This window comes from Dipodomys spectabilis, unplaced genomic scaffold (genome assembly GCF_019054845.1).
Source record: "Dipodomys spectabilis isolate Male_0828 unplaced genomic scaffold, ASM1905484v1 ptg000233l, whole genome shotgun sequence".
In the NCBI taxonomy this organism is placed as follows: Eukaryota; Metazoa; Chordata; class Mammalia; order Rodentia; family Heteromyidae; genus Dipodomys; species Dipodomys spectabilis.
In genome coordinates, this window is record NW_024870910.1 from 5,950,328 (window position 1) to 5,967,609 (window position 17,282).

Sequence of the window (17,282 nt, forward strand, 5' to 3'; positions counted from 1 at the left end):
TCTGGATAGAAATTAATGTTAATAACAGCATTAAGGACTGGTATAATAAAAGTTTACTGACTCATTTCCCCCCATAATTTGTCTGTGATTCCTGAGCAGCAGATTATGTTTTTTATGAAGTGGAAACTCTGTGTTTGCACGCCGCATTGTGATAACAACAGAGGAAGCTTCGAAAATCATTCACGGCGTCTGAGACCTGGGGGAGGGTTAGGAGACAAAAATCATTCACGGCGTCTGAGACCTGGGGGAGGGTTAGGAGACGAAAATCATTCACGGCGTCTGAGACCTGGGGGAGGGTTAGGAGATGTTTTGAAAAACAAAATTAAATAATAAGAGGAGTATCCTGATTGGTGCAATGCTAAAAAATGAAAGTAATATATCTGTGATTGACTCGTGTACTATCTGGTCACGCTCTAAAGTAGGTATCTTTGTAAAGCCTTTTAGATCACTGACAAAGAGAAGAGTCTGTTTGGCATAAAGGTGACATTGGCACGTCCAATGGTCTGGCCTCTCCCATAGCTTGGGTGATGAGGATAAATAGAAATCACGAGTGAATGAGACATAAACCCTTTATTTCAACTATGAAGAACAAGAACGTGGCTTTATTTCTTTTTTTTTTTTTTTGGGTCCAGTCGTGGGGCCTGAACTCTGAGGCACTGTCCCTCAGCTCTTCAGCTCAAGGCTAGCGCTCTACCACTTGAGCCACAGCGCCACTTCTGGCTTTTTTTTTCCTTTTGTTTATGTGGTGCTGAGGAATCGAACCCAGGGCCTTGAGCATGCAAGGCAAGCGCTCTACCACTGAGCCGCCTTCCCAGCCCAGTGGCTTTATTTCTTAAGCTAGTCTGTAAAGTTGGTTTTCTTAGTAAATTAGAAGACAGGTCCAAGACACAGAGCTAGCGAGTGACCCCAGTGATGTTGTAGTCCAAGATGGCACACATTTCCCACCATGCACCTCAGCTCCCGGCATGAGGCTGCCGCAGGGACAGGAAGCGAGGAGAGCAATCAAACTCCCAAACTCAGACAGGAGTGAGAGTTGAAAGAGAGGGGCAGAGTCAGCCCAGAGGTCCTTTAATGAGGACAGACTGCCGAGAGGGAAGCGGACCAGATAGCAGAGCCAGAGCGGAGTGTGAGAAAGAAGCTCAGGAAACACTAAGATCAGACGCAGAGGCCAGACCGGCCAGTGGGGCCGGCGTCATCCATCAGAGGGAAGGTGGTGGCAGATGGTGTTGAGCGGGAGAGGTACGGGTGATGGCCCGCCGCCATTCATCTGACTATTAAGGACCCAAGGAAGGTAATCTGCTCAGATCTAGCAGATGAAGGCTGGCTGGCAGAGAGCTGTTGTGTAAGGGGCCGCTCGCGGTGGCGGCGGTGTCACGTGGCTGACTGATTGAAGTAGCCACGCGCACGCTGGCTGGGTAGGACCGCCTTTCATCTTTGTACTAGTAGAGTCTGAGCCTGACTTTAAAAAAAATATATTGACTTGATGTTTAACTGTTGGAACTAAAATCTTCAACATCTCATGATATTGGAGTGGGGAAAAGAATCTAGCCTCTCTCTCTCATTTCCTGCTCAGACAAGGTTTATGGCCTACTGGGCAAAGAAGAGTCCGCAGAGGAGAGTGACACCAGGGGCCAATTCTGCCTCTTAAGCCCTTGAGCACCAAGGGGGAGGAGAGGAGGGGAGGGGTGCCCGTGATGTAGCTACACTCTCCAGGACCCGTGGAAACCGCCCAGCCCTGGCAGGAACTAACTGACTTCACGACCGAGCTCAGTCATGCATGCCCATGAGGACACAGTAGCCCTGTCATTGGAAGAAATCAGACAGCACCCCTTCCCAGAACCTAACCGTGACGTCTGTGCGATCCAAGAGGTCACTTTGTGGAGGTGAGCGTAATGATGGTGGAATTGGCAGGGGGTGCAGTCCAGCCAGTATCTTCTGTCTGTCTGGAGCAGTCAGGAATGACTGAATGAGCTCAGTAAGACTTGAGTCTACCAGCCCAGTGTCCGGCCGAGTGCTTGCTCACTCACTGGGCCAAGAGCTTGCTCACTCACTGGGCCGAGTGCTTGCTCACTCACTGGGCCGAGTGCTTGCTCACTCACTGGGCCGAGAGCAGTCCTGGGACGGAGTGAAATCAGAAACTGGTAACAAAAGTTCAGCACATGCTGTAGAGAGCGCAGCGGAGTCTCCAAGGGAGCCGACACATGGGGAGGGAAGGCACGGCTGGTGACAGAAGAGACCGAGTCCCGGGTGTTAGGAGCTGAGGAGGGAGAGCCAGGGCTGGACAGGGTCTTGTGAGGAGCCAGGAGCCACTTGACACTGGCTCCCGGCCTTGTGGCATCTAGTACACACAGGCAGGGAACGAGCAAAACAAGATAAAGGCGCGAAGGCCCGTTGTCTGTGCGCGACTGAGTTAGTGTCAAGAACTCTGCAAGTCCGCTCTTGTGCCCATTAATGACGTTTCCTGCCCTGAAAGTCCTGCATGCTCCCAAATCTGAGATGTTCTGAGCTCCTCTCAGACGCCTCGTGTAGAGAACTCCACGCGTGATTTTGCATGATGGGTGATGCCCCCCTGCAACACACGTGCACCAAAATATCCCCTAACGGCATCTTCAGGCTCTGCATATAAAGCTTATATGACACTGAATGGGTGTCATGTGTCACGTGTGAACTCGGGCACCCGAGTGGACTCGATGGTTCAGTATGTCCCCCCCCCCCCCTCGCCCCGTCAAGAGGTCGCATGATGATGTGTGTAAATACTTCCCGGTCGGAACATACTCAGATCTGAAGTACTTCCTGGGTGCAGTCATTGTAGATGGAAGCTTCTCAGCCTTCTCTGCCCCCCCCACCCCTCACCACCTTAGCTGCTTCCCAGGGGAGTAGAGGAGGCTTGGAGCCAAGGCCTCCCGAGGTCAAGAACAACGCCATTGTTTGCCATCCCAGGAGAGCCCCATCGCTCTGAACAGTGACAGCTGGTAGCTGGAGAGGGTGTCGTGGTTGTGGATAGGAAGAAATCCAAGGGGCACGAGCCGTGGCGCTCACCCAGGTGCTTGTTGCCATGGTGAGGCTTCTGAGATGATGGGTGACTACAATCACAAGTAAAAAAAACAAAAACAAACCTTGAAACTCTTTTGGTTTGGCAAAGGCAGGAGCCGGAGCAAGGGAAGTCAAGGGAACTTCTATGGGGCCCACCGCGTTCCCTCCAACCTCCGGGTGCCAGCGTGGCGTTGGAGGATGCCACCCCCGAAGACCCCTCCTTGTCAGACAGGGCTGACGCGGCTTCAGCCACAGGCAGTAACCAAGCGCCCGCCAGGGAGGGCGACGCTGCGGAGCCGGCTCCATTTTCTCCTTCCCTCCCCAGACGAGCCCGCGTTCCTCCCGTGTGGAGCGCGGGTGTGGGCTCCATAGTTCCCCCCCCCCGCTTGACCTCAGCGAGCACATCCCTCCATTTCTCAGCATCTGCAGCCGGTTGAAGCAGAGAAGGACGCTGGAAGGGAGAGGGAACTCTGCCCCCGAACCCCTTCCTTTGAGGGGTGGCTAGGGGATACGGCACCTCGTGTTGAGTGATTTCCTCTGGTTGCTGACAGTGACCCACGGAAGAGGCCTTTTAGGAAAACTGGGACGATTGTGTGATAAACAACACGCAGCGTGCGAAACCATGTTCGTTACCCTTCATGTGGGCTTTCCTGCAAGACTTGGAATGGAGAAAGGAGGAGGGGAGAGGAACAGAGGGGAGAGGAAGGGGAGAGAAAGAAGGAAAAAGTTGGGGGAAGAGGAGGTAGAGAGGAAGGAGGAGGAGAGGTAGAAGGAGAGGAGGAAGGAGGAGAGGAGGAAAGGAAGAAGGTGGAGGAGAAGGAAAGGAGAAGAGGAAGGAGGAAAAGGAGAAGAGGAAGAGAAGGAGAGGAGGAGAGGAAGTGTTGGAAGTCCTGAGCACTGGTTGAGTGCAGAGGCATAAGGTCACGCACATAGAGAAGGCGGTAGGAGAAGCGTCCGCTCATCTTATGAAAGCAAAAATGCTACAGGACCGTGAGCCAGCATGAGTTTCCCCATGACCTGCACCTCCCTCGTGCTTTTCATCTTTCTTTCCCTTTATGATCTGGTTTTTTCTTAAAGTTTAATCAGTAGAGTCTATTAAACCATGGTGTGGTCAAGGGAGGGTGGGAGCTCTCGTTATTTTCCTTATTTTTATATCATTGGAGGAAGGGTCCCTCCACATTGAATTTTCTCTTTGTGATAGTAGATGTACAACTTATTTTTTTCTTCTTTTTAGGCTAGGGCTGGGAAGCCCAGGAGGATAGATTCTCTTTCCCTTCAAAGATGCAAATGCTCATCATGCTACGAGAGAGGATAAATCGGTGCTGCTGTGTCTGAGGCGGGATCAGAGGTGGAGGAGGGCGGGGGAGGGAAGGTGTCCCCGGAGCTCAGCTGCCTTTTGTTTGTGATGAGAGGGACAGCAGAAATGCTCAGTGGATGTCCTTATGCTTTCATAGTTGTCAAGGCCCCATCCCCGGTGCGCACATTCCTTTCTAAGTCTTATTTTATATCATTTTCACGCACATCGAAGTTACAGAAAGGGGGGGGGGAAACACAAGTAAGAAGCTCTGAGTCTCCAGCCTGGATTGTCTCGTAGCTTTGTGTGGTTGTGGTTGTTGCAATATGTAAAATACGGATCCCAGACACCAAATGGAGATTCTGATTGAGCGTTTGGAGAGGAGGCCCCTGAATGCGATTTTTTGGTGAGGTGCTCACATGGCTCTGATGGTCTGTACCGTGAATATGCTGATTTCAGCCTCAACAGCCATTATCCCTCTACTTGGTGCAATGCCCCGGGCAGACGTGTGAGCACAGGAGACAGGTGGGCTCAGCCCGCAGTGGTGGAACTGTTCTGTGGCTTGAGCATCCTGGCGGTTACGGCCATGGACGCGACATACACCGGACACTCATCTGACTGGAGCCTTTCATCAGGCATATCTTACCACCTGTGAATGAAACGCCATAACATTGCTTTTCAAAACACACACGGGACTAACATTTAAGCTGCGTGCGCTTCAGGATTCTTGGCCTGTCAGACCCTCGGTCCGAAAGGGGCTCTTGGCTTCCCTTAAATTCTTACCCACCGGGAGCACTGTAGAAAAGTTCATTCAGTTACCCTAAAGAGCAGGCTCTGGGATCAAGGCTTAGCTCTGCTGTCTCTTGACGGACTGCAGGAGAGAAGAAAGCCATGGACCTGGGGTCTGTATCTGAATTATTTGGGATGCCCCATAGTCCTCGGCTCTGTGGGCGACTCACTGTAAACACTGATGAACAGACCTAATGTCAAGATAGCATTGTAAAAATGTAGCATCATTTCATGCCGGTTTACGGGTGAGAAGGCTGAAGTCAACGCGGTTAAATGACTTTTTAAACATCTCTGAGCTGATAACTGGCTGAGCGAAGGTTTCAAGCCCAGGTCACTGACATTAGGTTTTCCATTAAAATTAAAAATCTGATTTAATATGGGACTATTCTGCCTCCCAGTTGGCGGCTCTTCAGTAAAATTAGTACACTTGTATCTAAATCATATGCCTGTGCTGATAAGCAAACGATTTAAAAGTAGGAGGACAGTTTTTGTAAACTTTAGAAATACAGAAAATAGCACTGGGATTCAGCACTGACTTTGGTTTCCATTTTTTTTTTTTTTTAAATCAAACGTAAGAGCTAAGTGCTTTTGGGATGTGGAAGGGTCTTCATGTGTACGGGGTGGGTCTTGAACATGCGCATGGAGCCCTTCTGGATGAGGAAAGTGAACTTTATGCAAGGCAGCAGATCCAGAATTTCAACTTGGATACTCTGAATTCAGATCCCTAATAATCATTATCCTATACGTTCATATCCATGTATCCACCCATCTACTTCAACCCTCCCCCCTTCCCTCCCTCCTTCCTTCTACCTCTCTTTCTTTCTGTCCTTCCTTCCAGCCATCTACCTCTCTCTTCCTCTCCCCCTTCCTCATTTTATCTCTTTCTAGCCCTCACGCCCTCCCTTCCATTCATCCATCTACCTTTCCTTCCATCCTTCCTTCCCTCCTTTCACCCACCTACTACCTCTTCCATCCTCTCTCCCTCCTTCCCTCTTAAACTTTTGTCTTTACCTCTGTCTCTCTTCCCTCCCATCCATCCATGCATCCATGCATCCATGCATCCATCCATCCATCCATCCATCCATCCATCCATCCATCCATCCACATCCAGAGACATCATTCCCAGCATTTTCCCTTGTACCACTCTGACAAATGATGCTTCTCAGCGATACCCTCACCTCATCATCTCATGTGGATAGAGCCCACACATCCATTAACTGAACTTATGTGCCGTGTTCTGCATGTCAGTTGAAATTACAGCTGATTTCTTATGTGGGATAGGAATGATCCCTGTAGGTTAAAACAGGAAAAACAATAGGTTTGACTCTTTTCTTTTGGCCAACCTCGGTTAGATAACGTTGGCATTAGGAACTCATATCACATTTAAATAGGTAATTATAGGAGACACATGCTTTAGAAAGCTATCTGGCTTGTTCCGGCCATACTAATTTTTAGTTTCACCTTACTGCTGAACATTTGTTGGCCAAATTGAATATAGGATCATTGATTTTTATTCTTTTTTTTCCCCTCCTCACTAACTGGGGTTTGAACTTGGGGGCTAGCACTTATAAGGAAAATATTCTACCACTGAGCCATACTTCAGCCCTGGCTTTAGCTGACTTTTTAGATAGGGTTTGTAGACGGGGCCTTGCTCCTGCCCCTGGCCGGCCTCAGACTGTGGACCATCCACCCGTGGCCGTGACTGCAGGTGTGTGCCACCACGTCCAGTTTGTCCCCTGAGATGAGGGTCTTGATTAACACGTACTTGGGGGCTGGCCTCAACTCATGATCTCCCCCAGTCTATCTGCTTCACCGCGCGGCTGGGATTACAGGCATGGTTCTCCATGCTCCGGGTGTGGGGCCTGAGTGGCTCACAGCACGCTCGATTCTCCAGTGACTCGCGGTGATGGACCCCTCTCCAGTCTGTGCTGGTGTGTAGAGCTCCCCTCTGCCCCGCATAAGTGTGCACAGTGAGTGTGCGGCTCTGCCAGGCTCCTTGGAGGAGTAATGCCCGCCTCTAGGACAGCAGCTACAACCTGTCCCCAAACTTGGCGTTTCTCTTTGCCTGAGGGGAGATTTGGCGTCACGAGTTTGGTCAAGAGCCCTCGGAGGATGTCACTGGGGGCTCTTTGATAAGAGAACTTGCATTCCAATCAGATCTGATCGAAGTGAAAACGCTAATAAGGCCTTTGTGCCAGCTCCTCTCATGTGGTAGTGTTCACGTTTGTGGCATCTTATTTTATACCAAGGAATAATGAGGAGGATTTGTAAATTCCAAGGCTAATGATGCAGCGATCGTAGTAGCGAAAAGGGTGTCTTGTGTAGTGGCGGTCGGTGGGGTGTGGAGGAATGAGGGAAGATGGATTATCAGGATCAACACTGAATGGACCCAGGTTTTGTTTTCTGGTTGTTGTTTCTCTCCTCTCCTTGAATCTCATTTAGCTCAATGAAGTGGGAAAGGCAGAGAGGATTAGGATTGATTTCCCCCCTCCCCTTCTTTAATGACATATAATTGACAAATAAAAGTGGCGTGTATTTATGGTGATCAAGCTGATGTCTTGATACATGCGTTCATTGTGAGATGATCACCACAATCAGGCTGATTAACATACCCGTCACCACACAGGGTTATTTCTTTATGTGTTTGTTATACTGTTAAATGTAAGATATACTCTGTAGGCAATTTGCTTTCTTTTCTTACTATCTTTAGTTGTACAAATGGGTTTCAATTCAACACGTCATTTCTTTTTAAAGTACTGGTCCTGGGACTTGAACTCAGGGCCTGGGCGCTGTCCCTGAGCTCTCTTGTTCAAGGTTAGCGCTCTACCACTTTAAACCAAAGCTCCATTTTCCAGCTATTTTTGGTAGTTAATTGGAGATAAGATTCTTGTAGACTTTCCTGCTTAGCCTGGCTTTGAACCACGATTCTCCGATCTCAGCCTCCTGAGTAGCTAGGATTGTAAGTGTGAGCCTCTGATGCCCAGCTCAATATGGGAAATGATGAACAGAATGCATGTTGACCAGCGTCCCCCCCCCCACCATGTTTTCCTCCCTCATTTACCCCACCCCCTCAGCTCTAGTTATTTGTAGGCAATTTTCAAGTAAGACACTTGTGGCACTCAGCTGATCCCTGAGGCGTTGACGTTGTGACATCTCATACCTAAGGGAGATCACTGCGCTGGACTGTGCTTCCCTTAACATGTTCTACAGGTTAAGCCATGTTGCTCCAAGCTGCAGTAGCTACCGTTGTGTATATGTGTCGTGTTTTTCTTCATAGGTTCATTTGTCTATGGATACTGAACATTCATGTTTCATAATTGGGTTACTATGGCAGCTATGAGAGAGCAGGTACTGCACGTCTGTCTGTCTGTCTGTCTGTCTGTCTATCTATCTATCTATCTATCTATCTATCTATCTATCTATCTATCTATCTATCTATCGTATAGATACCCTGATTTCACTTTCTAGAAGTGGGTTTACCAGATCATGGGGTAGTTGTGTTTTAGTTGTTTAAATAAATCTCCACGTTATTTTCCATACTGGTTGTTGGGATTGATACTCATACCAACTGTATAAAGCTTTCCCTCTCATCACGAATACTTCCTGCCTCTTATCTTTTATCAGTACTTGGGTTTGAACTTGGTGCCTTCCTCTCCTTCAGCTTGTTTGCTGGTGCTCTGCCTTGTGAGGCTTAAACTCCTTGACCACTTGGCTTACCTGGTCTTGAACTAGGATGTTGTCTCTGCTGTGTGACTGACTGTTTAGCCAACTTGTGGTTTCGCCCATGGTTCTTTCCGGGAATTTACCCAGGAAAGGGTATGTCCATTTCTTTCTGGCCACTGTGGCAGACAGATGTGTTGATGTGTCCCTTGACATCAAAGAACCATTGTCAGTACATACATCCCCTCACCTTCCACAGTTCTACAGCATGCTGTCAGATGTTTCTTTTATCTGACTATACATACGCTAATTGGAGAAAAGGCTAGCTGAAGAACATTCAGAAAAATGTGGCTAGGCAAAAACAGACAGATCACCTCCTATTATCTCCATGCCGAGGCTTGTAATCAGTTAATATTTTAATGGATTACCTTCACCCATTTTATAACTAGCTGTAGTTAGAAGAACATCTTAATAGTGTGTGCAAATTTAATATTACTTCCCTGTGAGATTTTACTTTAAATATCATGTCAGTGCCTTTCCATGTTGGTTATTTTTTTTCCCCTAGAGAATATTATGTAGCATTTAGCTTTCACTCAGATTTGTTATTTGTACAAAGATAAACACGCACCCTGGGTGTTTATTTGGGGAGCCCAAAAAAGAGGCTCCTGATGCAGTCTGGGAGAAATCAGGGTGGGACTGATGGGAAGGGCGTAAGGGGACCCTGGGCACGGGCCATTCCTGTGCAGGGACTGATGGCTAATAGAGGTGAAGACTTGTAATTATGGGCTTGGAGGATTCATGCCAAACCGAAGATGGAGATGAGCAGGCGACAGAACTTGGATTCAGAAAGGTCAGAGGGATGGTGGATAATGGCGAGAAGTCTGTGCGGTTGAAGTCTAGGGAGAATATAAATGGCCCCATTCGTTGTAATACCAACGCTGAAGTGTCCTCTAAAGACAGAATATGACCTACATATTCCCGTTATTTTCCGCCCGCCATTCAATACTGGTGTGTATTGACAGTGGTAGGATACAGCAATCAAGAGGAAGGCTGTATGATGAAAGAGGAAAAGGAGGACTGAGAGAACAAAAGAAAAATCCTCTCTTGGTCCTTTGCTAAGTTTAGGGGGCATCTTGATGGTTTTGTGCAGTGAGGATAACCACCACTTCTTGCCTGCCCAGGATCTACTAAACATTCTCCTGACTACGTATTTGACGTCCTGAACCCTCTCCCACCTTTAAATGATCACTGCCCACAGGTGTTTTAAAACACAGCCCCTGAACGAGGAGGTCGAGTTGACGAAGGTTGTGTGCCTTGTCCCAAGTCATACAAGTTGTACATTTTATTCCCAGCTCAGTAATTTGAATCTGTTACAGGAAGAAAAGGTTTCCCTGGGCTTCCTTCTCCCAGCATGCCCCGTGTGGGCCTCCTGGAGCAGGGCTTCCCTCATTCTTTGATCTCCAAGTCTTGAGGCAGATTGGACTTGGGTGGACCTACACAGTGCACGTTCTATACAGAGTCTCTGTGCTTTTGTACTTCATTCCGTGAAGGTGCTACCGAACCATCGCCATTGTAGAACGAGGCAGACATTCAGGGATTTAGGGGTTACCTGGCTCTTTTATTCGCCATGGTCGCAATCTCTGTTCAGCATATCTGATAGACGTTTTCTGCTTTGAAGTTTTACTGAGGAGAAGGAAGGGCTGCATCTCTCTGTCATGACTGGCTCCACACAGCAGGGAAACGAGAGGGAAGGGGGGGGAGAGAGAGAGAGAGAGACAGAGAGAGACAGAGAGAGACAGAGACAGAGAGAGAGAGACCTTTCCTTCTCGAGAGAGTCCACATTGAACCAGGGAAACAACGGTTGGACAATGGTGGAGATGAACCTAATTCTTTTCTCTGTCTGTGATGACACAGGAATTCCATAGCTCAGGGGTGAGAAGCAATGCATTCCTGACCCCTAAATGTGAGGAGTTAACCTACTTTGATGATCTATTTATGGTTCTGGAAGAAAGGGACGATGTGAATGGCAGATAATAACACCACCAACCTTCAAGTGTGTTCTTAATGCTCAGGTGTGGGCCAGGGCCGAATGAATGAAAGGAGCTAGAGAGTGTAAATAATTATTTATCATCATCATCATCATCATCGATTCCTGCTCAGAGCCCTGGAGATGGATAGTTCCCACCATACTTTATATACCTAGGGGTAAAACTACAGGTAACCAATTCCGTGTGCAATAAATATCTACTCCTGAGAAGGATTAACTTCTACATTGGATTCTATATACATACATATATATATATATATATATATATATATATATATATATATATATATATATGTAATTTTCCATTATCTTGTCCAAGTGAGTCATCTATTCAGAGTCCATCTGGTGATTTACATATAGGGTCTGTAGTTAATATAAATGGCACTAAAAACCCCTGGCTGCCCACCCTGGTGTTTTACCTTGGGAAGCCGTGCAAAGGAATTTCGACTGGGGCCAGAGTGGGGCCCAGGGGCACCGCAGCATTCGCCCAGCAGTCTCCGAGTCCTGGGTTCAAGTCCTGGTCCCGACCCAAAGAAGCAAACCAGCTTTGCTTGGGCGTGTAGCACTTACAACAAATGAGAAGAGGAGACGGAGGAAGAGTTCCGCTCTTCTCCGTGGCATACTTGGGCCGTGTGGTATCTTAAGACAAATAAGAGTTTATTTTCTGTAGGTTCCCCCGCCCCTTTCAACAGACGCTTCCTCAGTCAAGCTGGAGTGACGTTCTTTCTGTTTGGCAGTTGTCCCGCGTGGGGGGCTGGTGGCCGAGACTGGATGTCTGCCTCACTTTGGCCCAATCACTGCCTATTGTCAAAGGCTAGGAGACACAGCGGAGAGATGTGCACACAGATGGGCCCCTGCGCACCACCAGTGATTACAGGAAACGTTCCGCTCGTTTTCCAGACACAAACATTTAGCCCTTCGGATAAACAAACTTCTGCATCTCCACAATTACAGCCTGCCAGTGCAGATGCAGCCTCGGCTCATCCCGGCTCATCCCCGGTGCTGTTAGGATCTCTTCCAACGAAGCCTCTGGATATTATTCTTATTTTTTTGCCCAGGGAGGGAGCAGTTGGTATTCTGTTAACCAATCCTGTGGCAAAATGTCCTTTCCCCGTCTCTGTTGTAAGGAGGAAGGGCATTTCCAACCAGGTGAACCTGCTGACTCCACCTGCCTCCGTCTATCCCGGAAGAGCCTCTTTGTCTGCCACCCAGTCGCAGCCCACCAGCCCAACATCTGGCTGGAACAGCTGCCAAGCAGAGAACGCAGCTCTGTCCCCCTAAGCAAGCGAGCAGCAAGTGGGTGTAATTGAGATCCTGGTGATCGCAAGATGCACAGAATCCCGGCAGGAGCCGTGCAGGGAGCGGAGGGAGTCAGTGAGACCCTGGCGGGAGTTGGAGGGAGACGCTTGCTCTTGCTGCTCTGTGCGTTTGCAGAGCATTTCTGCAGCATGTGTCCTGCAGGCCCCTCATTAGCCACAAGTAAGGGAAAACACACACATTCACATCGACTCAGATGCAACGCAAAGGAGAGTTTCTGAACCCGAGAGGCATGCTTTTTATTCTTAGGAATTCCGTTGTACCTGCAGTTTTCCTACACATTCTTCATTGCTCTATCAGAACCTCTACTTCCTCTGAGCCCAAGTACTCTCTTTGAGCCATCTCCACCTCAGTTTTAATTTGGGAGGGCGGTATTTAGAAAATTAGGTGAATATCTCAGAATATGCTTGTGAGGTCTGAAGTCCAAACTGTGCCGTGTATGGTACCACACACCGGTAATCCTGGCTCACTCAGGAGGCCGAGGCGGAGCGATCAACAAGATTTGAGGCCCATGTGAGCTGCACTCAGGTAGCTCCTCAAGTCTCGTCTGTAAATAACTCAGCGACATAACTTACCTTTTTTCTACAAGTTGCCCAAAAATGCCACCTCAGTGTTTGAATTTTGAATGTACCTGTTCTCTAAGCAGTAATAGAACGCACATACATATCTAAAGCACACGTTTGTTTGTATATAAAATATACATTATATAGGGCATCACATACATAAATGTATGTGTATATGTAAATATATATTTATATAATATGTAATCAATATATATATGTTTGGATTACATTTATATTTTAAATCTCTGAGCTGGTGACCCATTGAAAATCACAGAAGATGTGGAGCTTATTAACACAGCATAGTGCGTTGGATTTAAATAATCATTGTGGGTCATTCTGGTTTCTAGTTTTTTTTTTCCAAATAAAGACACCCCAGAGTGTCTGAATGTCTCAGAATCTCCCTCCTTCGTCCCGTCCCTCCCCCCCCCCCCCCCCCCCCGCCATCCTCTCTTTTAAATGAGAGCTTCACCTGGCTCAAGCAAACAACAGCGCTAAGTATCACAAACCCATCGACAGCATCTTCCTCCGGCCTCCAGGACGGTTTCTGGTCCCCCCACAGTTTTACTTGCAACATTCCAGTCCAGCCACAGCTGAGAGCCCAGCTGCAGACTGCCGGAGCACGCACTTGAGCCTCCTAAACATACAAAGACGGTGACATGATTGGACACACAGGTCGCTCGCTGCGGCCAGCACCCCGCAGCTGGGAAGTCACCCCGGAGATATATATTCTGTGTCATTATCCAGCCATCAAGAGCTCTACCTCTACTGACAAGCATTTCCCTCCCTCCCTCCCTCCCTCTCCCCATTCCCACCCCCGAAATCACTGCCAAAATCCAAAGTCCAGTTCCAGCTCCCAAACTGTGTGTGCTTCTCATTAGAAGCTGACCCAGCTCCAGTCGCTTAAATCAAGCCGCGGAGACAGACAAGCTCGTATGACGCTTGAAGAGGCATAATGATGAAAGGCAGGGCTCAAGTATGAGCCTTGGGGTCAAAAGTCAGGCTCCCACCCCAAAACTCTCCCCCTTAAAAATAACCTTTGGTTAGCATTCTTTTCCGCCATTTCTACATCTTTCAAAATAATTTCTGTTATTGTGTTTTTAATCCATAAATTGATAGGTTCTGGTTTTAGGTGCCAGAAGGTGCTGGTAGAGACGGCTATATTTACTGAAATAATTGTTCTTCTAAATTCTAAGACATGCATGATTTCACAGTCAATTCTGCTGTGGGCAGGGAACCATGTCTCTATGGGAATAAGTCTTTAAACTCCATCCCTTGTGATACTGTAGCAACCATTTCTATAAATACTTAATATATGCTATAAAGGTAAGAATTTTCTTTGTTGGAGACAGAATTAAGTTCAAGGTTTTGCTTTCTCTTTTTCCCTATATGATCTTTCAGACTCTGAAGAAACTTTTGTTAAAAATATTCTAAAATGTAGAATAATAGTATGTGATTTCTCAAGTTGTCTCTCGAGTTGTGCATGTATTTGTCCATCCCAGTATCCCTAATTTCATAGTATTTTTATCCTTATTTAATTAAAAGATACTAAAGTAAAGCATCTATAAAGAAAATTGCGCCTGACCAAAATGAATTACCTCAAAATTAAGCTTGCTTCGCGCAACTGTCATTCCAGAATGAAAACAGTTCTACTCTCACAGAAATAGAATGCCTTAATGCACTTTAAATATATATATATATATATATATATATATATATATGTATACATTTTCCTACAGTCTTTACTGAGACATAATTGACAAGTAAAACTTGGATGTAATAATGGTGTACAACATGTTTGCTTTGATGTATGCATTCCTTGGGAAGCCATCCACAATCTAAAACAAACCTTTAATTGTATTTGTTTCTTACCTTAGCTAAAGTCTGTACTTGCTAAACAAGCCCAGAAGCAAACACACTGAACCATCACACACTCTCTTGCTGGTCTTCCTTGATGCTGTGTTTAATTTTGATGCCATTTATTTGAAGCACAGAGAGCTAGTTTGCGTTCAGGAGTTACATAATTTACCAGCTACATTTCATTCCTCCCCCTCTGTGCTTAGTTATTTTTGTGCTTCTTACTACAGAATATCCTTTAGTATAACTTGTGTGTTGTGTTACTCATTTAGGAGAAGCAAATCTAAACTTCCATGTCTGGAAACATTCTTTCTTCCCTTTCATTTGCCTGATACCGTATCTAGAGGTATCTTTGGAATTTTTTTTTTCCTCCATTGCTTTCAGGTGTGTGATGTTACCAATTTTAGATCCGTTCTCCATATAACTGTCACTGTCTCTTCATTGGATTTTTCCCCCTCCATCTTGTACTTCTGATTTTAATCTGGCACCTCCCCCTTTCCCAAGCCCTGCCTCAACCCCCTGGGTTCTGCAACGTGGCTGGCTCAGGAATTTGAACACAAATCTGGCGCCTGCTTCCCCAGTGGAGATGAGGCAGTTCATTCACTTGATCACCAGCAGGATGAGGTCTGAGAGTCTGATGATTCTCCATGCAGACAAACCAGTGCTTCTCTGTGAGGAGACCCTGGGCCTCTCTCAGCTGGAGAGGCTGGCTGCCCCCAGTTCTTTTTTTTTTGGTTAGTCGTGGGGCTTGAACCCTGGGCCTGGGCTCTGCCCCTCAGCTCTTCAGCTCAAGGCGAGCGCTCTACCACTTGAGCCACAGCGCCACTTCTGGTTTTCTAATGGTTTATTGGAGATAAGAGTTTCACGGACTTTCCTGCCCCGGCTGGCTCTGAACTGTGATCCTCAGATCTCAGCCTCCTGAGTAGCTAGGGTTACAGGCATGAGCCTCCCCACACCCAGGGGGCTGCACCCCGTTCTTACCCTCTCCCTCTTGTAGATTGCTCGCTTCCTCGTGGCATTTACATTTGAGAAAGTGCCGGACAGCCATCCCACACATGCGTCCAGAGAGCGTCTGCTTTCAGCCTCTCGATATTTGTGTATTTCTTGTGTGTCCTCTCCTCTCCCATCTCCTCTACATTTGAAGACATAACTATTTTTAAAATCCTTTGCAGTAATTTTGAAGGTAGGCAAGGGTCCCTGAAGATAGAATGGATGAGTGCATATTTTAAATCATCTGTGTTAAACAAAAAAAAAATTTTTCCCTTTCTATTAAGATTTTTACAGACATTGGAAATTCTATTAGCAGAAGATAGAGTTCTTCATTTCCTAATTAGAAATATCCCAGGGAGACATAACACATTAACTTATAATTATAAATGGCTGTTACGCTTTCCTCTTATAATTGACCCCCTGATTCAGAATTAATTGCTTCCATATCTCCGTGTTATCTCCTTGGTATCTTTATGGGTTTGGGTTGGCAGGCTCAATAACGAGACTGTGAATTAGTTGCGACAGTCTCCGATTCACTTCTGCATTTGAGATATTTAGTATCTGTCACAATGCCTGCTGGAGAAAGTTCGCTCCACAATTGCTTCTTCAACAAGATCGCATAATTTGGAACTGGAATTTCCACAAGAAATTCCCAAGAAAGATGGAAGCGTGTCTCACCCCTTGGTGACAGATTTGAACCAGATGTTCACCAGGTTACCAACTTATCCCACAGGTGTCAGCTGATCTGATTAGTTTACAATCTGGCTATGAGAAGATTAAAACTCCAATTGGGGATAAAACAACCATCTAATTTGGTATTTTATATACTTCTCTTATTGCTGTAAGTTGTTTTCATATGCCCATTTTAAAAAGTAACCTTTTTATATTCTTACAGTCTTGAAGACTTGCAGGGTATATGTATTTTTCTGCTCTTGCTTATTCTCTTAAAGAATATAAACTACAGAATCAATAATCATCATCAACTTGGGGAAATAAAGGAATATTCCTTTAAGTTTTTTTTTCTTTTTGCTTATGTGGTGCTGAGGAATCGAATCCAGGGCCTCATGCATGCAAGGCAAGCGCTCTACCACTGAGCCACCTTCCCAGCCCTTTATGTAAGTTTTTATTGGGGGGAAACAGTGAGGAGCAAGGAAAATGTCATCTGGAAAAATCTTGTGAGAGGAGTAAGAAGAGCATGTACAGATCACAGGCAGTGGCTGTCAATCTGCTCTGAGTTTTCTTTGCCTCCCTTCTCTGCTCCTCAGTAGCACAGTCATATGGAAGTTAGCCCAGGATTTTCTGAACAGGAATAGGGAAGTGGTTGGCCAGCAATCTCTCCTTTCAAGAAAGGCTTGGAGGCTGGACCTCAGGCCTACACCGAGAAACAGACACTCCTGGACACCCACATCCACCATTCCCAACGGAACATGACTCCACCCTTGTGCCTTCCCTCTGTAGACGTTTAAATGAGGCGACTTGTGTACAAAATGCTCTCCGTAGAAATAGTCACACACGATTATGGATAACCTAGAAATGCTAGGCTGCTGTAGAAACTCGAGGAACAAGAGCGGTCCACAAAGGGGAAAATCATTCCCTTTGCCTAGGGTAGAAAAACTCACGGTCTCGTGAACCCCGAGAATCGTCACCCTGGGGCTACGGTTCAGTTCTGGGCTAGTCCTATAGAATGAAGGTTTCTGTGTGGAGTTAGCTGGGGCAAGGTGAGCATCTTTAAGTC

The 17,282-nt window shown here is 46.7% G+C and overlaps 1 protein-coding gene across 1 annotated transcript in view; it reads left to right on the forward strand.

Moving 5' to 3' along the window:
* The window catches only part of Agbl1 (AGBL carboxypeptidase 1), a 353,278-nt gene that overhangs the window by 154,092 nt on the left and 181,904 nt on the right, over nucleotides 1-17,282 (forward strand). The window lies entirely within an intron of this gene.